We start from the raw sequence: 22,487 nt of genomic DNA, 5'->3' as shown, positions 1-22,487 counted from the left end.
GAGTTTATAATAGCTCTCAAACAAAGCAAACTAAATAAAAGAAAGCCTACTGGACACCTTGGAGGTAGCTAGAAAACAACTTCATTATTTTTTATAAAAACAAGAAAAGGGAGGGCCCTCCCTGGTGGCGCAGCGGGTTAAAGCACAGCACTGAGAAGCTAAAGCCACTTCAGCATGAGTTCGAACCCCGCCTGCCCCAGAGCTGATCCACATGGCACGGCAGACCTCTCCTGACCCACCCACTGCTCCCCTCAGCAGTGTACTTCGTTGATCTGCCTGTTCTGCTCCCAGCTCTGTCTCTGGTGACACCTCTCAGAGCCCCTACACCTCTAGCCTGTATCCCAGTTCTGTATGTATAAATAAATAAATATTTAAAAAAAAAAGGGAAAGAATCAAATCTGTCTCTCCTATACAGTCTGTATTTTATACAAGCATTGAAACGAAACGAGTAAGTGAGAAATGTCAAAATTTGAATGTCACTATTTTATATTCCTTAATAATATAAAGAAACCAAATCAGGGGTGAGCAAACATTTTCTGTGGGACATATGGTCTCATCGCAATGGCTCCATTTTGCTGTTTTAGTGCAAACGCAGCTAAAGACAATATGTTAATGATGGGTGTGGCTGTATTCCAATAAAACTTGACTTGCAAAAAAACAAGCAGCAGATTGAATTTGCCCCTTGGGTTTGCCAAGATTTGATCTCTGTAATTATTATCAGTGACTGCCAGCATCATCCAGAGAGGAACAGGATTGCATGTTACCTCCTGATGGAAACAGGCACTGCCATCTCCAAGGTAGGCTTGACAGAGAGGAAATCAAACCTAAATCTGACAAAGTCTCCATATCTAACTAAGTTTCAAAGAAATCAGGAGCTGTAGTCCAACATCACAAAGAGGTAAACAAAGAAATCTAGACTGCAGGAAGTTGTATAGGACAAAGAACCCAGTGTCCTCAACCTATAACTGCAAGGAAAAAAGACATGGAAGGATAATTTATAGATTTAAAAAGATTTAAGGGACAGAGCAGCCAATTAAAATACTAACTGCCCTCAAACACTCCAAAGTCTTCCCTAACTCATGTAGAGCACTTTAACTAACATGATTCTACTCCTGGTCTTGAATTCCCACACTCATCAAGGGAAATGGGCTTCTATGTTCTATAAAGGCAATTGGAAGCAACATGTTGTTCAGTTTCTCCAAGAAATAAAAACTGTCCAGGAGACAGCAAGAGGTAATCCAATAGCATAGAATCGGACTTTGACACATTTTCTATGAGACATTCTATTGTTTGCCTTATTTAACACACAGTTCACTACCAGAACATACACCAAAAAATAACTTTAGAAGAAAAACACGTATTTTAACAAGCTCTCACTTCACTATTGAAGACACTGAAAATCATCTGAAGGGGTCTTATTTTGTGTATAGCATTTGTGTATACTTAACTATAATTTTCTCATTGGCTCTATGTTCCCATTAAATAATCATTGCCATCTAGAATACACAATCATTTTTATATAGGATGCACAATTCAGAGAGCTGTTAACTCCTTGGAGAAAAAATGGCTACTAATATACATGTTTTTTTTTTTTCTTGTTTAGATTTATTTCCCACCAGAGAACCATAAAGTATCCCAATTAACTATGAATCTTAGTCTCTGGTAAAAGGAATATCCACAGTCCCCTTCAAGCTTGAAACATATTTTAGTCCTCTGCCAGTTAGAACTAAATTACTGTGTCAGTAATGAAAATAAATTTGCTAATTAATTAGTTCACTTAATCAAATTTGACTGAACTCTGTTCCTAGCAGCTTCCACCTGAGAGCGCTTGCACATCTGTTTCTTAGAGCTCATCACCTACAGACGACTTTTTCCATTTTTTGTCGGAGAATAATTATTGAGCTTCCTCCTGAAGCCTTCAAGGGAGTCTCTATGTAGTCAGTACTAAGGAATAGTTTATGGTGCTAGAAATCAAGAATAATCACTATAAGTCACAGTAAGCCAGTTAGATTTACATAGTCACTGGGAACCCCACACCTCCTTTATTGTATGTCTCTCTGGCCTCGCATGGGTTCTAGGGCCAAGATCTCAGGGAATATGGCACATTTATGTCCTGGACAAACATGAAGGAAGCATCTGGAGACATAACTTCATGGAGATATTAACTGTTCCCAAGCCTTTGGTTTCCAAAGGGCAAGGGCAAGTTCTAGAAGGTACATACAGCAAAAGCACCATTTTTTTTTCTTTTTTCTAAGAAAATCAGCACAATGAGTTTCTGATGTGATTGTACCAGAGCTCACACACACCACAAGTGCACTTCCTGGAAGTTGTGTTTGAAACACAATGTTTCAACACTTTGAATGGGAATGTCTTTGGACGGAGCACATGCCTGGTTCTCCACCAAAACCCAAACCACACTTCTTAAACTCAGCTTCTCTCTTTTCAGTGGCTTGCTTGGTTCCTAAAGTCACTGGAACTTCCAGAAACTGCTTCTTTTTTGTCCCCTTTTCATCACCACCAGAATGCAAATTGGTTGGTCAAGAAGGACAGTTCAAATGGCCAGTTAAGAAAGAAAATAATAGACTGGAACTATGAAAATGTCCACTTAAAGTGTTAATTTTTCTGCCTAGAACAAGTGGGTCTGAATCTTTGTGTTTTGGTTTATGGCAGTTTACAGTGGGAGAAATGTCCAACTGTTCTTCCAAGCCTGCACCCCACCAATCTTTTTACCCTACTATACCGTAACTTTGCAGTGCTTAAACCAGTGGACTGATGGGCAAATTGAGACTATATCGGACTAGGACTGAGGGCCCCTGTCTACATTTTCTACTTTGTAACCCCAGATACAACGCTTTCCCTCTTCAAATCATAAAGAAAATGAGGGGCTGTGTTGAATGATCTTCAAAGACCCTTCCAGCTCTCTCCTTCAGTGATTCCATTTTCCTACATATGAAGGGGAACATGTTTTGTTAGTGAAGACCATAGTGCCTGAGGAGAATTATGCTTCCATGACCTTGGTCTGGAATTTATTCTGCTTACAGATTTTGAAATGCTTCTGCTGGATGTATGCTCTTTTTCTGTCCCAAGATTGACTATGAAGAGCTGTCACCTGGCAGAATCTTTCACAACCCAGCATGTCTGCAGAACCTCCGGAATCCAGGATCCTCCACAAAACTAGTTTTCTTGGACTGGGGCTGTAATAGCTCAATAAAATCAAGACAGCAGCAAATTGCATGCCTCTTGAAGGACCACAGCAGGAAGCTTGTGGCCAGGAAGCTATTGGTTGTCTCATCAAGCTACTTCCAGAAAGACTGCTGTCAGGTGGCTAGCAGGCAGCCCTCTGACTGCCACCCTGCTGCAGATGGTGTCTCTGCTACCCACAAAAAATATTGATCTTTCTCTTCCATCAAAATATCTGGTCCCCAAGGAAGCACAATGCAATTTATAAAGCCCTATTATGACAACACGATGTATAAAAAGTATGTGATACCATGAGCCCGGAACCCTGATTCCATAGTGAAAGTAATAAAAGAAAATAGATTTCCCCATCACATGGGAAATGAAGGTTGGATTAGAGGTTTATTGTAAGGACAAAGAGTGGCTATTACTGAGGTTACAGCTGACACACTCACACACAGGCCTCCCGCTCTGCTCTCATAAAAGGATGCGGAATCCCCAAGAGCACACTTCTCTGTGTTTTAGGAGGAGGGAGAGCCAGAATGTCTGGGGTCCTCTCCCTGGGGCTCCTAATGCAGTGGGTCTTGCCACCCCTTCTGACTAACAAAGGCTCTATGGAAAAACTTGGGCCACCCAGCAAATAAAACAACATATATAAAGAAGCTTAAGGAATACAATGTGTGTGTGTGTGTGTGTGTGTATCTGTAAATACTAAACCTTTTTCAACAAATTTTTCCAAGGGATGATAATGGGAGAGGGGACCCTTAAATTCTCGTTGCCAGAAATTCTGTAGCCAACACTAAGTAGTTCAACAGGCTGCTTCAGGTGTCCCTATGTGAGGGAGGCTTGGGTTCAAGAGCATTTTGGGGCAGGAGCACCAGTATTGCTACAATTTGATAATCACACTGGAGGTAGACTCAGAATAGGCAACAGAGAAAGAAAAGAGAAAAAGGAAATAACGGATGAATTCTGTTATTTATCCACAGCTAGGTCTGGGGAAAGCCACCTGTACTCCACAGGATTTAACATCACATATCCTCAGTCAAGCAAAGTCACACCAAGGAAATTGGAAACGTGACATGGAGGGAAGTCAGACTTGGTAGGCAGGGGCAAGCAGCTGAAAGTCACACACAGAAAAGTTTAGGATGCGAAGAGAGACCTGCCCCAAAGTCAGAGGATAGGAATAACCTTGGGACAGGTAGGGCAGCTGCCAAGGGCAGGAGTGTCACAGGAGGGACCCCTTCACCCTGGGCTACTGGTCAAACTAGAGAATAAACACAACCTGTGTGCTTCACTAATAATTATTTACTGAGTGCATTCTCAGGGTGCACCAGCAGAGTATATGAGTCTGTTCTAGATTTGGGAAAGTAAAGGAGTAATGTTTCTCTTCTCAAGGATTTTACCTTCTATCAGGAAACAGAGACAAATGCATGAAAAGGCAAATGTAAAAGACTTTTTTGATCATCAGCAAGTGCTACAAAGATGTCAAAATGGAGAGAAACCAAGGGAGGGAAAAGGTCACCATCTTGACCAATGACACCATTTACCAGCTACACGGCCTCAATAAACTATATAACTCTGTGAACCCACACCCCTGTCTGAAATCATGTCAGCAAGTAGTGTGTACCTTAGAGAAATGAAATGAGATTGACTGAGCTAATCTGTACGCATGGCACGTTGCCTTCACTCCTGTGCTATGAGGCCTCAGCGAGCCTGAGAGTGACTACATCATCTGAAGCCAGGACTTCTCACCTGAATCCTGCTTGGCTTCCTGACCCACAGAAACCACAGGATAATAAATTTGCATTGTTGTTTTAATACTCCAGCATTTAGGGTAATTTTATATGTGCCAATAGATAACTAGAACTAATTCTTTCTTATAGAAAGAGCCTCCCTGTAATTATTTTTCCCTATGAAAGAGAAAACTCTACCAGAAGGGTTTGTTGCCAGCAGAACCTATTCTAAAATACTGCATATTCATAGGAAATTTGAGGTCAGGAAACAATTGCATTGAAAAGATGATTTGTTTCCAAGAGAAGGCGTGCACCATGCAGGGAGGCCATGCGGGTATGGCAGGAGCCAGGGGGAGAAGGAGCTGTGGGCAAGAATCCTAATTGTGGCTTCTGTGGGAAGAACAGATAAGGCAGGGCAAGTAAATGTTAGCATTGGCTAATGTGAAATATTTCAATGGACTCTGGAGGATAGATGCTGTCCCACACTGCTGGGGCCTGGCCTTAGTGAATAGGGCAGGGTATAGTGGCCTGAGTGTGAGCGTTCCATCAAGGATATGGCAGTTCTGGGGGACCTGGACGGGTGGGATGGCATTGGAAAGTTGTCTCATGTTTCTAGGAGTCGGTTAACCCTGGGAAGGGCTGTTCTTCCACTTAGACCCCAGATGTCAGAATTCTGAAAATAAAACGCACGGCTAACACAGAGCAAACCCCTGTTACAGAAGACGACAATATCTGAATTTCACGTTTATGAGCTCCTCTGTGGCTAGGGTGTGGATTTATGATTCCAATTGTGACTTCTGAAACCTGAGAGGGGTGTCTGCTAGAAGGAGGGGCTCATGAAAGAAAGACTTGCACAAAGAGAAGCCCCTCCCACTTCCCATTCTGAGCATTGTCAGATGAGGGTTCCAAGCTTGAGCTGCCACGCTGCTTTGTGATGACCAAGAAGCCCAAGAAACCCCAGAGAAAGGAACTGGGCACTCAGTTGTAAAGCCCCACGCAGCTTCCTGCCCTGTTGTTTAAGCAACATCTCTTCTGGTATTTAGTTACCTGTAACCAGAGTATAACTGACAAGCTGTTTTGGGCCACCAATGTTGGACATCATGACAACGTCACTTGCTTCTAATTCCCAGACCCCTCTATCCTACACTTCCACATGCTTGGAAGATAGAAGTTTCTTTACCTTGCACTAATAGTCAAAAACTACTTATGATGTCATGGTTGACAACTGCCAATTTGCAAAGGATGAGGTAGCACTTGGCTAAGTGGGGGTTTACTAAAGTGGGGAAAAGAAAAACAGATGGGAACCCTGAAGACAGGAGGCCACTTCAGCCTGCGGCCTCCGGGCCGGGCGGCTGGTACTCAGGCCTGGCGAAGGCTGTGCTGAGACATATGGGAGCCGTGAGGAGGTGTTTCATGTGGTCGTGATGCATTTCACACGGCTCAGAGGGAACACATAAGATGCATGTGGGCATGCTTCCGACGGCCCGGCAGCATCCGCCAGAGAAATGGGAGGAGTCAGAGTAACATGAAATAAGAACAAAAAGAAGGAGAATGATTAATGTGTCATTTTAATTGGTGCAGTAAGGATGTACAATGCTTGATTTCAGTCTACTGAAAAGAGATGGGATATGTGTTGTCTCAACCCTCTAGACTCTGCTGGGTTTTTTTCTTTTTTTTAAAATACAACATCTTTAATCGCATGGATTTATTTAAAGCTGATGTTTTATGTTAAGTAAAATGCTGTTACCTTGAAGCTGCTGTGTGTTGGCCGGGGGGGCGGGGGGGTGTTATAAAAGGAAAAATAAGATCAGAATTGATAAGTCTCATAGGTCATTTGGATTCTCAGGTCCAGATCATGGTCAGAATTCCTCCCAGCCCGGATCAAGTTTATAGATTACTTTACATGGAGGGGGTTGGGATAATGGGCTTGCTTTACCCTCATGCTGGAGGATTCCTTTCTCTTCTGTAATGTTACCATTTAATCAATAGGATTCATCTGCACTTTGACTGGGAAATCCTAGTAGCAGGAGAGTTCAGAGAAACTCAACAAACCATGCACCTGTAAAACAAACACCAAGATTTTTAATTTCTTTTAGTACCCTCATCCCGCCATACCTTTTGTCCCCCACATTCATTTTCCCCTAGGAATTGAATTGGATAGAGGCCAGCTTTAAGAATGTGTCACTGGGTCCTCCCTGGTGGTGCAAATGGTTAAAGGGCAGCACTGCGAATCTATCAGCAGCCAGTGCCGCAGGAGTTCATTCCCTGGCCAGGGAGGTGACCCACATGGCTGGCAGACCTCTCCTGACTCACCCGCTGCTCCCCTCAGCAGTGTATTTCACTTGATCTACCAGTTCTGCTTTCCATTCTGTCTCTGGTGAAACCTCTCAGCTGTACACCTCTGGCCTGTACCCCAGTTCTATATGCATAAATAAATAAAAATAATTTTAAAAAAAGAACATGTCGCTGGCCTCCCACAAGAGAGGTGAAGAAAGTTATTGATGAGGAGATAAAGATGTAAAATACCAGTGCTTTGCTGCCCTTCCTCAGAGGGCAAGCAGGAGATGTGGAGGATATGTCTAAATAAGCAGTGCAAGTATTTTTGCAGAGCCAGGGCATGGTCATAGGTCCCCAAAGGACACACATGCTTCCCCCTGCCCTCAGAGTACAGCCTTATGGTCACAAACAGAAACCTGAGCATGTGTGCTGGAAGAGAAAGGCAGGAGCGCAGCAGTTCCCGGAGATGCCAGAAGTCCAGAAGCTGGGAGTGCATTTTGTTTACTGTGACATCACTTACTGGTCTAGAGCCACACCTGCAATATCTTTGAGGTACCTGTATTTCTGGGTGTATTTGTGAGGATGTTTCCAGAAGAAATCAGCACTGAGTAAACAGTGAGCTCACCAAGGTGTCATTATTCAATTCTTTGAGAGCCTGAATAGAACAAAAAGGGACAAGGAAAGTGAATTTGCTCTCTGCTTGGAATGAAACATCCTTCTTCTTCCTTGACATCCTGGTTTTCAAGTCTTCAGACTCAGAGTAAATTATATCTTCAGTTTTCATGGTTTTCTAGTGAGCAGACAGCAGATTGTGGGATTTCTCTATCTTCATAATTTCATGAGCCATTTCCTATAGTAAATTTCCTTTTAAATTTGTCCATCTGTCTATCTATGTATCGATCTATCTATTCATCCATCCATTCATCTGTCCATCTGTCCTGCTAGTTTTGTGCCTTTAGAGAACCTTGTTAATACAAAAAGGATCTTGAGGATTTTTTGTTTGTTTGTTTTTTGTTTTCCACTAGCAGCTTCCTAAGCATAGATATTAAACTTGAGGTGGGATAGAAGATAATGGTGAAGGATTACCCATTACATTTGTCTGGATCTCAAATTGGGCATATCACTGCTTAAATTGAAGAAGAACTAAGTCATTTAATAGAATTAATGAGGAGAAGAGGCCTTTGGGAGTCAGATGATAAAGACGCACCTCACTTTCTGTATACATAAGATGATTGGTTTACTCTGGAAGAATCAAGTAATTTGGAAAAGGCTGTGTTAATTTCAGGCTCCCTTAGAAACACCAGGGGGTGAAGTGCCTCTAAGTAGAATCCATAGAAAATGAACACTTCAGTGAAGAGAATGAGTGATACAGTGGAACTGAATTGGTATTATCTATAGGTAGGTGGGAAGGAGAGAGTTTTAAACATAAGGCAATTAGTTTGAATGTGAAGCTGACTATAATGTGTGATATTTTTTTCTCTCTCATAAGCAAACTATTGTTTAAGACAAACACTATTTTCCCTTGGAGACACAAATTTTACAGATGATACACTGATGGTTTAGAAAATATGCCAAGCATCAAGACTGCATTGGGTCTGTGAACCTAGCATCTAAGTCAATATAACTAGGTTGTGCATATACAATGGGAAGAGTGAATTGACCATTCACAGGATAACTTTGGTTTGTGTTTTGCTTTAAATGAGAATTGTAGTTAAATTTGAAGGTAATGGAGCACATTGTTGATCAGTTGACTTGGTCTCATCAATTAGGATAGTTGAAATAACAAATTAGTCATTAGCTATTTGGTATGCTCATCAACTTAATATCCAATTGGATGAATGTTCACTAACCCAATTCATTGCTCAGAACTCTGAAAATAAATAGCGAAATGGGAATCCCATCTTCAATTACACTCCAATTTTCCATTTCCACAAGAAAATGGGAGTCTAATGAAATCCATTGTGTTGGACAATAATAAGCATGAGGACAATTTGGTAGAGATGTTTACCTCATTTACCAGGATTATAGTGTCAAATATCCAGTCATCTTTGTTATCATTAGTCCACAAAATTAATTTCAAGGTTAAGCTTGTCCATTAGGCTAAGAAATAATTTACCTAATGAGCCCTTACTTGTAAGAAAGAGAAAAAGACAGTCCCTGGTCTCCAGAAGTAGACTGGACTCCTTAGGTCTTAAAGGAGTTAGGAGTCCTGGCAAGCAGAAATAACCTAACCTATTCATCTGAAAGTATGTGTCCACTGCTCAATTTTATAGAAAGTGATGAGGTAGAAAACAAGGAAAAAATTCATTCCAAGTGCCAAATATTTCTAAATAACTGCTTAAGACTGTAGAAGAAAAAAGTCTGGATTTGTAGAATATGCTGCTGCATTAATGAGGAATAATTGTTCTAGCTTACTCTTTCAGACTTTATAGTCATCTTTATAGAAGTCTCTACTTTAGACCAGATTTCCATGGCCTCTCCCAAATGGAATTTTTGTATGACTATTCAAAAGCGCTCTAGACCTCAGAGATGTGGACCTATCCTAATATTGACTCAGTCAACACCCTCCTGAAGTACTTCCTGTTCATCTGTCTTTTTATTTATCCATCCATCCATCCATTCACCTATCTGACTATCCTACCTATTTTCTTGCTCTGGAGAACCTTACTAATATAAAAAGTATATTAGCAACTTCTTAAAGTTCTTTTAGGGAAGTTAAATGTCATTTCATCCAACCAAGTTATTCCACTCAAAATGAAATGGAATGAAGGTCAAATATATCATCTGAAGTTACCCACCTAGTTAATAGCGTAGCAGGATCTAAACCCATTTCTCTGAGCTATTAATTTTCTCCCCTAAAATAGTCATTCAACTGGCCAAATTTAGGTTATAAAGGAACATTTTTATGGGAACAAGTTTTGATCAGCATAATTTGATATTACATGAAACTAAATTTCAGAAAGACATGTGTTGAGAAATTTCATTCATTAATATTCTAACCACATTATTTATGTGCTCAATGGAATTTTTTATTTTCTTCTATATTTTTATTTGTTCCTAAGGTTTATTACTTCCTATATATTTTGAAATCAAAATTAAATAGATAATAGTCTAGAAGGGAACTCAGATGTGCATAAATAATGACTATATAAAATAAGAATGTTAAGAAATTGGTTAGTACTTTTTTTTTTAAGATTTATTTAATTATGCTTACAGAACTGGGGTACGGGCCAGAGGTGTGGTGGGTCAGGATTCACCAGAGACAGAGTGGAGAGCAAAACAGGCTGACTGACAAAGTACACTGCTGAGGGGAGCAGAGGGCAGGTCAAGAGAGATCTGCCAAGCCATGTGGGTCACCTCCCTGGTGGGGGATTGAACTCATGCTGCAGTGGCTTCAGACAACTTCATAATGCAGTGCTTTAACCTGTTGTGCCACCAAGGAGAGCCCCAGTTAGTACTTTTAAATGGTACATCATGAGCAAGGTAGGAGTCAGGGCAAGTGGGTAAGGCAAGGTCCTCTCCAACTGTGAAAATAAGAGACCCCTCAAGAGACAGAGATGATATTTGCCCTAAAGTAGGGTAAGGAGGAAAGAGCTATTGAGCAGGAGAGAAGAGTAAGTAGCCAATCATTTTAAGGGTATTAGCTGCGGTGCTATAAACACTGGGAGCTGGGAAATTCAGACCTCACTCCCCTCCTTTTACTACTTTGCTTAGCAAACTTTGCAGGTTTTTAGTTTTGCCAAATACTCCTAGTCGACACCTTGCCCTTTCTGAAACTCTTGGGAATTGTCGAAATACCGCAGGATTGTTATGAATTTTAATTTACATAAAGTGTCAAAACACTTAGGCTATTCAGTTACAGAAATACTGAGAACTCAATTACAGAATTCTGGTCAATCTCAAGCCCAAGAAAAAATAAAAGGAAAGAAACCCCAGTCACCTCACTTAGAACCACTGGTATGCTTTCACTTCTCTCACAAGGGCTGGCTGAGGAGCCCTGAGAACGAGAGACATCCTAGTTCTTTGTTCAAACATGAATCTTTTGCAGGCTGCTGACAGGGTCCTTTTGGGGCTTCTTCTATCAGCCATTACCTAACCCCCCACCCATCCCTAAAAGCTAGCCAACCCCAGGGAACCCAAGGCATAGATGTGGGCAAGAAAGAATCCAGCATTGACCACCTGAACTATCCCAGTGTGTGCATCTCAGATGCCTATCTGGCCCCTGTCTTCAGAGCTTGTTTCTTTACCCAACTACATGTTGCTGGAAACCTCTCCAGGCTCACTGGTAGAGAAACAAGACTAGCAATTGCCATCTTGTTTCCCCTGCATCTTGCTTTCTCTCTGGATCACATCTGCTGTGGGTCACCATCACCTTCCTTGGTTGACCTTAATCCTCTGTGCCCAGGGCTGTCTCATCAGTGGGTCCTCTATTTTATTGCTACTACAATGATCTGATTGCCTCTGCTGATCTGGTCTGATTATCAAATGTAGCAGCTTCCTTTTCTAATTCTTCTCCGTTTGTTTCTCCTTCTCCAAGTCTCTTTTCCTACCTTGGAAGGTCAATGTAAAGGTTGAGCATTTTATACAGAAAGGGAAATGTTCAGGAAGCTCAGAGCCAGGCCTGCCCAGAGGTCTTACCCAGCATCCATGACTGTCCACTGGCCATCAAACAAGGACCCTGCCCCAAGCTTCTCTTTCTGCATGTTCAGTCCACTTTTCTGAACTTTCTCAACAATTACAAATGAGCCCTCTTACTTTTTCAGGTTTGACTCTATTATTAAATCAAAAGACATGTGTGATCCTTTACACAGGTGTAGGCCTGCACAAATCCAGCATGGGAGTGGAGGGGGAAAGATTTTACAAACTTTGAAGATCCAAGAGAACATTTCTCCCCCTTAACTGGAGTTCCTTGCCCAGTAGCATGGAGAATGAGGAAACTGCTGAGGAAAAGACTGAGATGATGTCTCTTCAACCATTTCTATGTTAGCATTTAAACTCTGCAGACATATTGAGATCGTTGTATCTTGTGTTTTCTTTCCCTAGCTGGTTTTATAAGATGCATAAAGGGATCTAAAATAGTTCCAGGAAGCAGTACATGTTAGCTGCTAATGGATTCTGCACTGCTGTTTAGATGAAGATATAAGACTTAGAAATTGTCCCTTTCTTGTGTTGACATTGTTCCTAGAAGAAATTCAGCATCACTTGCAGAGAGATGAGGAAGAGTCACAGGGAGAACAGTGCTCATTCGTTTTCATTTTCAGCAGCTTCATGCTCAGGCAACAATGTGAGTGAAAGGAGTCCTCGCTCATGACTCATAGTCTTCTCTCTCAGAAATATGAAAGACCCAGTGATACAGATCTACTACTCTCCATGGTCACTGAACAGGAAACTGGGACAAAGTTCAGAAATACAGGGAGCTTTTCAAATCAATGTTTGTCATTTGAATCCCTGCTCAGCAGTCCACTTTTTTTGACCTCACACTATTCAAGGATGAAGGTGTACCTCGTGACATGGCATGGCTCTGAACAGCGCCAGGTGCTCAGGTGCCAACCTGGTCCGTCCTTGAGTAGACCAGTCATCCCAGAACACAGGGCATGCACATCCCCACCCCCAGTGACAAGTATTTTCCCTACGTGTTGGTGCCATTGGAAGAGATGCCATTGGAAGCAAGCAGCAGTTTTCTCCCATTCACACCTAAGAGGTCTCCAGAAACGAGGCTCAGACAGCCATTGTCCCCTGAAATTCTAGCAACAGAAACAGCACAAACAAGGGAAGTATGCCAGTCACTTCTACTTTTTGTCCAGCAGTTTTGGTACTTTGACACCGTCCAGGTGGAAATGCTACGTTTCAAACCATGGCTCAGGGCATTTCTAGTTCAGTTTCACAATTTCTTAAAAAAAAAAAAAAAAAAACCCTAGTATTATTACATCCCCACACCCTCTTCCCTTTAGACTCAAGACTCTTCTCCTCCCCACCCCCTTGGCTGCTGCTGCACTGAGATAAGGCAGTGGTATTTTCCCATCATCCCCCAATCATACATTATCATAAGAAAGTGCCAGGCATCCATCAGCCCACAGCCCCTGATTTATGCTCAAAGTTCGGATTATCTATTCTGCTCCAAATCCCTTCAAACAGCCAACCTGATCAAAGAGAATCACATCCACCAGATAAAATTCGAATATAGCTCCCTGCAATAGAATGACAGGGAGGGTTTTTTTCCTTCTTCTTCTTTCTTTCTTTCTTTTTTTTTTTTTTGTTAATCTCCAAATAGCTTCAACCTCCTCATTTTGTTAGGAATTGTTCTTTCTCACAGCTCAGGACCTGCCAAGTCACCTTATTGTCATCCTTGCATCTTGCCTGCTGGTTCTGCCTGAGGAGGGAGCCATGTGTGGAGTTTGTGCCTACAGAAGGTGTCTTTGTGCCTCAGCAATGGTCTGTCTGCACATGCAGTAGCAACCTGGTCTGGCTCAGCTCTGAGTCAAGCAGATGAGAAACATTACAGTACATGGATTAGTGTTACCTAACAACCAGTTGCTAATTTGGCTGTGTGTAACCAGGAGAAAGTCAAGATTGAAAAGCTGTGTCTTCAGGGTGGGGGTCATCTCTGTGTTGAACATCAATTAAATACTCTTTAAATCCAATCATTCAGTTCATTCCTTCAGAAAATATTTATTGACTGCCTTATGTGCAAGACTCAGATGAGCCAGAGAAGTGTATCATCAAGGAGGTTAATATTTAAGAAGAAAAGATGCACCTGGGTAATTAAAAATGTAGCTGAGAGCTCAATGCACAAGAGGAATATGAGTCCATTGATTTCACTGGAATACACACTCCTCCCACCTCCCATTCCAGATGCCAAAGGAATTTGCCAAAATTTCTAGCACAGACTCTAAGGGAAAATCCACGTCTCTGCTGGAAACTGAGAAAGGATTGCATCTATTGCTAGAAACTGGGATTTCTGTGATATTTGAAGCAGGTAGAGCTAGATAGATGTAAGACCTTCTTAACCAGAAGGATATCACCCTTGATGAGTACCTGAAAAGAGTAAAGAAAAAAGAACCCCACAATTTTGTAGCAGTAGGGACCTTAGCAAACATTAACCACAATGCATCGACTGAAAGGAGAAATGCAGAAGCCTTAGAACGCCTCTGCCAACATGCTGAAGCCACATACCTGTGTGGAACTGAAACCCACCTCGGAGACCTTGGCTGCGAAGGCATGGTGACATAATAAGTAAAGGCAAGACAGTGGGTCCAGCTCCCTCCCTTTCCACAGGCTACAGCTAACAAAGACTATACTTCCCCAAGGCCAGTCACTTTGGCAGGTGGATTATTTTGAGCTTTGGTAAATGGTTTGGTCTTTCCTACTATTTCTGGCTATTTCCAGCTGCAGCTTCCTCACTGATCACCACTATCAATCCTGCAATCTAACAATGTAAACCTGGGGAAAATGGATTTGTCCCTTCTCCATTCTCTGGGCTTGGGAGATTTAGACAACAACCCAGCACACAGAGCCCATTTCCTGGTATCCTAAGAACTGCTGGACAGCAAGAAGGATGCAGAAGTATTTTATAGCTTGTGAGCAAACAGAGCTTTCAGTCTACAGCTTCCTTTGAAACACCTGAAAAATGCAGCCAAACTCCACAATTTCGAAGTTGTATGCTTCTAACAGCACTTCAGCATAAAGTGTATCTAGAAACAGAGGCACACATAGAAATCCTCTCACCTCCCGTACTTCTATATTTTTAACACTGACACAGAAAGATAAATGCAGTTGAGGAGGAAGGGGTTCTTTGTATTTAAATGTCACCCAGGCAAGAAGAAAAACATTTCCTAATCGCTAGTCAGTTTAAGGCTGAGCTCTGTGATGCCGGGTCCCAGTCACCAGCTTAGTCCAGAATGACCATGGTGTTCTGTGTTCTAGACCACCCCTCTCTCGTAGTTTCCACTGACACTGTCCAAATCGATGGCATAAGGAACCTGGATGTCGCCACTACTGCAGCGTGTTTCAGAAACAAAAGTAAAGGGGGGGGGGTGGTCACGCAGCGATCCTGGAGTAGAAAGACCAAACCAACCACTCTTTAGAAAACAGGGAAGAGGAGCCCAGTGCGGAGGAAGCGGAGAGCCCACTGAGCACCCACCAACCACATCTGGGGCTGACGAGCGTCATTTAGGCCTAGTCCATGTGATCTCGATTGTGCTGAAAGACCACATGCACAGTGACACACACTGACAGTCCCAACTGCGGACGGTCATTGGACTGTGAGGTCCTCATGGGGTCAGAGCTCAGTCCCACTTGGAATGCCCTGGGGTAAATTGCTCCTGGACTAGGAATTATGGAGAGTGCCATAAATAAACATTGGTGAAAGGAAGGTTAAAACGAATTAAAAGGCTAACTCTCCAAAAAAACACAGGCTCACAGGGATTCAGAGTTACATTTTTTCAAAGCTTCAAACACCAGATAATTCACCTACTATTTAAATTGTAGCAAAACATATTCTTTGAAAGGAAGTTTCATGATTCCTTTCTAAATCTAATACAACTCTGACTCAACAATTTATCAAGGCAGAGAAAGAGAAGCTTCCCATCAGTCACAACTCTGTATAAATATAAATATAAGCATTCTAAATCAAACAAACTGACTCTAGGGATGTACTAATAGAAATATACATCACAATCAGGCAAACCAGGATTATAAGGATGTTAGGGATTGTGGTAATTGAATCACCCTATCATTAGAAGAAGAAAGGCATATTCCATCTCCTCAGAGGCTGAAGCACATGTGATAAAATGCAAAATCCATTTGCAATAGAATAAAACAAAGCTCTTAATAAATTTTATATGATTTGGAATAAATGAAAATATATACCATCATCAAGATCACACTTGGAGGTAAAACATGGCTGCATTTCCACTCAACAGAGGTATAACATGTGTGCCTGGAGTCATCTTTATTTCATTACTTTGGGAGCAATAGAAAACACCAGACAAGAAAGGAAATAAAATGAAGAGTTAGGAGTCAAAAAAAATCACACCAGATAATGTTTATTCCTGCATGTACATAATTGAATATCCCTCTTCAGAGGCTTGTCTCCAGGTCTCAAATCTTCTGAGCTTTAACTTGTAGTATGTTTCATTTCCTCCAGGTTTCAGCAATTTGAGAGAAATTGGGAAATGCACACAAGAAGACTAGGAAAACTGTAGGCAAGTCCAGGGCAGTTAAATGCATTCACTAAATCTTCACTCAAGAATTTGTAAAACAGAATCTATTCCCTATTTCCTTCAGGCTGTCACCTGTCACTTTACCAGATAGCCCTTAGCAGATCGCCCCATCTCAAATGGCACACCCTATTCTCTAGCATTCTCAAGCCCTTGCTGTATATATTTTCTGCCCAGCCAATATCATTACCTGATGCAAATTATATTTCTTTTTATTTGGTGACTGTATTGCTTATGCCAGCACCACTTCCCAGCACATTAGAAGCTAAGTTTATAAGTGACCCCTGCAGACATCTGAGAGAAGATGGCCACATATTCTTAAAGGGAACAGAGCAGGCCAGTGCCCACAGGGATGAGGAGACCCAATTAGGGGCAGGGCAGACAGAGCCAGGGAGACATCGGGGACATAGAGGTTGCCAGTGCCAAGTGTAGGTGAGACCTAGGAACCATATGTAAGAGATTTAGAATTTAACATAAATGATATGAGAAGCCTTTCTTCCTGCAAAGAAGTGATGTTAGCTGCAGGCACTGATGTTAAAGGAAAGGGAAGACGAGAAGTTGCAGAAGCAAAGCTGTTAAGCAGCCAAGAGGATCTGAGATCAGTATACAAATGGAAAGGGAAACCTTTGATCAAAGGAGTGAGTAGGAGCTGCCTCATGCAGAATGATGAGGAGAGAGGAACGCAGATGAGCGTGCTGATCTCTGTTTTGTTGGTTTTGGCATAAAGTGGTTTTGAACTGGTGGAAGGTATTTTCCAACTGTTTTGAAAATAGTTAAATCATTAAAAAAATAATAAATCCCAAGTCATACACTGTCAAAAATAAGCTGAGGAGCTTCTGGAAGGAGGCTTTCAGGAATGGAATGGATACCCCAAGGGCAGAATCATTTCAAATGATGTGAGCTGGGGTGGTCTCGCCACTAAGTGCTACAGTGAAATTCATATCTCACTCTTCCATGAAATGCCTGACCTGTGCTGCTGTGCAGGAGGGTGTGTGAGGAAACAGTCATTCCAATCCGAACTTCTCCAACTTACAGGAAAATAAAGACTTAGTCAAGATCCACAAGAAAAAGTTCATAAATAAATAAAATGGCTCTTTTTAAAGGTAGGACTTTAAGGAAATGTCCTTGCATCTATTAATTGAACTGATCATGCCCAGAGCTCCAGAGAGTAGACAGCCGGAGCCAGGCTCTCATCTCACCCTAACACAATCATTCTGCATGGACAGAACTTCAGAGCTGGGTCTGTGAGTCATCAAGAGCTGAACGTGGGCTAAGGTTAGTGCTGGAGACACCAGAGGTGTCAATGGCACCACTCAATTCCGAATGTGTGCTGAGGGCCAGTCCCCTGAGCAGGGCATCCCACTCACGTCATGACATCAATCACCAAGCCTTATGGTTTTAGGATGGTTCTTGACAGAGGCACTTTTCCATGCATTCACTCACTCAACTGCTCATTTTTTGGTTGCACTTTGTGTCTGCACAGTTCCTGGTACGTAGTATACAGCAGTAAACCAAACAGACAAATCCCTGTTGTCGTGGAAGAGGACATACAGACAAACAAATGAAATATATAGCTTTCTCATGAAGATAAGTACCAGGGAGAAAAATAAGCAGAGACTGGGGTGAGGGGTGCTAAAAGGGTGCTCCGGGAAGGCGGGAAGATAAATAGAGGAGACTGGTACTTCATCAGGCTGGAATCTATTTAACTTGGCAAATTACCCCCATCTGGCTGCCTCTAAGAAAACCAATAAACAAGTTTATAGAAAAGTATAACTCTTTCTGTGTTGTCTCATTTAAAGATATTGGCTTATATTCAGGCAGATTCTGCCCACAGGATTTGACACAATCCGCAGCATGAGTATAAGGTGCAGATTCTCCAGAGTCCGCCCAATATTTCAGCATCCGAGCCTTTTCTGCATTTTTCAAACTAGGGATTTCATCTTCTTGTACAGTATTCTGATGTCAAGGCCATCCGCAAAAAGAAAAGATCTCAACTCATTGATCAATGTGTGGTAAGCATGTGTTTTTACTCGGTGCTCGGGAGAACCCTGATCCTGGCTCTCATACAGTCAGTCCTGTGACAATAAGAACAGCACTTGGGGCCTCTGGTGAAGTCTCAGCAACGAGAAGCTATCTGCAGCCACTGCAGCACAAGTTCAACCCCCAGCCAGCGAGCTGACCCACGTGACTGCAGCCCTCTCCTGTCTAGTTCTTATATGCATAAATAAATCAAATAAATCTTTAAAATATATATAAACAACACTCACAAAATACCAGCAAATGACATGAGAGGGAGCACAGTTGTGCTGTTTCATTTGACATCCATTATATGCTAACCATTTGAAAGGGAGCTTGTATAACAAAGATTTCATGATACAGCTGGATTATAAAGAAGCTCTGAAGGATTCTACTACAAATCTGCCTATTTTGTTGTGTGGGGCAGAGACTCAGGCTAGCACCGATGGAGGACAGGGAAGAAGAGCCACACAGTGGAGAGGGTTTCTACTGGAGAAAGTTGCATAAATTGGGTTGTGTTTTGATGGCTCTTGAAACCATGGTGACGCACCTGGTTCTAGGCTGGTTCCGGGTTGCGGTGTGAGGAAACGTTCAGCCAGGAGGAGGGCCTGCTCCAGGTGCCAAGGGTGGAGAGACAGACCCAGGAGTGGATGTGCGGTGGAGCCAACTTCATTGGAGGCACTATGGTGTTTCCCAGTATGACGGTGGTTGATCACTTCAGATAATTCTGTTAATTTTCTGGATGAAGGGCACATATTACTAGATTAATTAAAATTCTTTGTTTTTGTCATTAATTTCTTTAAAATGTCTTAGGAAATTTTAAAAATAAACAAACTGAAAGATAAGTTCCTTCCATTCCTTAATTTGCTCTATAAATGTGAATTCTTTCCCTCCTTCTTAATTTGCAATTTTCCTTTTCCTCTTGATTAATCTTTCCAGACTAGCGCCTTATTAATGGTTCAAAGAAACCAATCTTATAAGCACATGTCAACAATGAAGATTTTTCACCTGAGTATAGTAATTTCTGCCCACCCTCCTCTATAATTTTCTTATTGAATTTTCTGTTATCTTGAGTCAAATATCTATCAATGTTCTTTATCTTCTTCACATTATGCAGATTGCATCTTGAGGTCCACTCACAATATATCAGTTAGGAATCATCATGCCCTCATCTTACAGCTCAAAGGTAAAGCATCCCCCATAGAGGTATACTGAGAAACACACCTTTTTTTCATCAGTTGCTCTTAAAGTGTGCTGAAACCCATGATTAAAATAGGTACTTTTTCTCTTTTTTAAGTTCAATACTCAACATTCTAAGAATGAAGTGATGTCAGAAAAGTAATTGCTATAGTGCAAGATGTTGAAAAGGTGAATAATAAAAATCAGATGGATTTCTTGGAAGAGAAATCAGTTTACAGTTAAAACACAGGACCTGGGTGGAGACAATTTCTTCCAAGAGGAAGAAATTTTAAAAAAAAAGGGTAATGTTCAGAGCAGCTTCAGAAAATGAGACTGAAGGAACAAGAAGCTTAAGAGTCCAGCAAGACAGAATGACCAAAAGAACAGTTTCACTATGTGGTTGGTGCACTAAAAGCCTTTATTTCACATGATGCTATTAGAAGAGTTGAGTGTATGATATATCCAGTTAAACCCATTGAGTTTTTAGGTGTTTTATCATTTTTTAAAATTATTCCTTGGAAGCCTATGGTTTCTATATGCATCCCTTGCTGCTGGATAAACTTAAAGTCATGAAAGTTGTGAATATAAATTCCTCCAAGGAACAAGAACATAGTCTTCAGCCCATGGACTAGGTGCCCATGTCCCTAGCCAGAAATGCTCTTCCCTGGATGGACTCACAATATTGATGTATTTCACTGTGTGCTTTTGCAATAGCTATCTTAAGGTGACAGTGCCCACCAGTGCACCCCATTCTTGTACATGCATACTGCTTCTCCCATGAAAAGTTAGATTCTAATTCTCCTTGCACTGTGGTTGGCTTTAGTGACTGCTTCCCCAAGAAAATGCAGTGCAAGTGGCACAACTCCTAAGGCTTTCTAAGCTAAGCTAAAAGTCTTGCAGTTTCCACTTTAGTGTCTTGAATAGCTCACACTTAGACCCATCCATCATGCTGTAAGAGAGCCAAGTCACGCGGAAAAACCACATGTATGTGACAATCATCAACCTCTGAGTTCCGAGAAGGCATCAACTATCAGCCTTTAAATGAGGCTTCTTGGCCATTCAGTACAATTGTGCATTGAATGACTAGTGTCTCATCCAATATCTATCAGCTGCTATCTAAGAGACCCCAAATGAGAAATCAACTGAACCCAGTCAACCCACAGAACCATGAGAAATAACAATAAACTGTTTTATGACACTAAGTTCTACAGTAGTTTTTTTTTTTTACTACAGCAATAGATATCAGAATAATATTCTGTTCAGTGACCCAAAAAAATGCTCTTTTGTGGAATGCATATATTGCTTACATTTTTTATACATATAAAGCCCTTCTTTCAAATTAAAGTCAAGTTGGGGCCTTCCCTAGTGGCTAGAGGGGATAAAGAGCAACACTAGGAAGCTATCTACAGTCACTACAGCAAGAGTTTGATTCCCCCGCCAGGGAGGTGACCCACATGGAGCAGCAGACCTCTGCTTCCTTGTCCACTGCTCCCCTTAGCAGGTATTTCAGTAGATCTGCCTGTTCTGTTCTGGTCCACCATCTCTGGCTTATATCCCAGTTCTTGTATACATAAACAAAAATAAATCTTTAAAATAATTAAAGTCAAGTCATGCTTATTAGAAGAAAACAGACCTCAAGTATTTCTACTTTGATCCATTATTATGCTACTTGTTTAACTAAACTAGGGACACCAACTTTTACCCCATTAATCATCTCATAGTAACAACAATAAGTTTCAGACTCTTAAGTTCAGAGTCAGACAACACTGTTCAGTTGAGTTGCTTCTCAACTCAGCAGATAATTTGTCAGCCATCATTTTTATGTGATAGAGGTTATGAGGGCTAAAAAATAAGTGAGTTCCTGCCCTCAAAAACCCTTTAGTTCAATAACTAATAAAACTAAAATACAAAGTATTTTGTATGTAGTGGGTGTAAAGAACAAGAGACACAAAGTCATACTCAGGGCTCAAAGGCAGGACAAAGTATCATTCCAGAGTCAACGTGTGGCAGGAGAAAGTAGAAGTGGATCTACCTTGAATCCTAGATCTGCTCAAACTTAGACAAGTTAACCAGCCTTCTGCATTTTTAATATAAAGATAAATACACTTCATTAAGCAACATCTTTTCAATAAGTTTTATAGAAATTATGGGATTATTAAACATTAGATAAAATGAGAAAAAGAATCTACTGCTTCTCACAGGAGGTGTTTTATTGATGATAGCTGGTGTTATCATCATTATTACTGTCATCATCATTTAATTAATGGTATTAGAAATGACTTAGTGGAAATACAGCACTTGAACTGGAACTTGAAAATACTTGTTCTTACCTTCTGCAGTTTATAAAAATTAACTCAAAATGGATCAAAGGCATAAGTTTAAGAACCAAAAGTTTAAATCTCTGAGCAAAAAACATATAGGCATAAATCTGTGACTTTAGGTTTGGCATAAATTCTTAAATAAGATGCTAACACATAAACAGCAAAAGAACCTATAGATACATTGAGCTTCATAAAAATGAAAAATTTTTGTGTTTCAGTGGATATAATCAAAAAAGTGAAAAAAAACCTCAGAGAATACAAGACATATCTGCAAGCTGTAAGTATGTCAAGGAACTTATATATGGAATATAAGAAAAAACTTCCTACTATTCAATAATAAAAAAGATAAATAAGCTTATAATAAAAAGCAAAGTATACAAATGCATTTTATCTCAAAGACGCTATAAAAATAATCAACAAGAACATGAAAAGATGCTCATCATCATTAGCTTCCAGGAAAATGCAAAATTCTTCACACCCACTAGGATAACTAATGCTCATCATCATTAGCTTCCAGGAAAATGCAAAATTCTTCACACCCACTAGGATAACTAATCAAAATCAGA

Source organism: Condylura cristata, unplaced genomic scaffold (assembly GCF_000260355.1).
Source record: "Condylura cristata isolate star-nosed mole 26May11 unplaced genomic scaffold, ConCri1.0 scaffold00017, whole genome shotgun sequence".
Classification (NCBI taxonomy): Eukaryota; Metazoa; Chordata; class Mammalia; order Eulipotyphla; family Talpidae; genus Condylura; species Condylura cristata.
Note: the sequence above shows the minus strand (reverse complement) of the source record.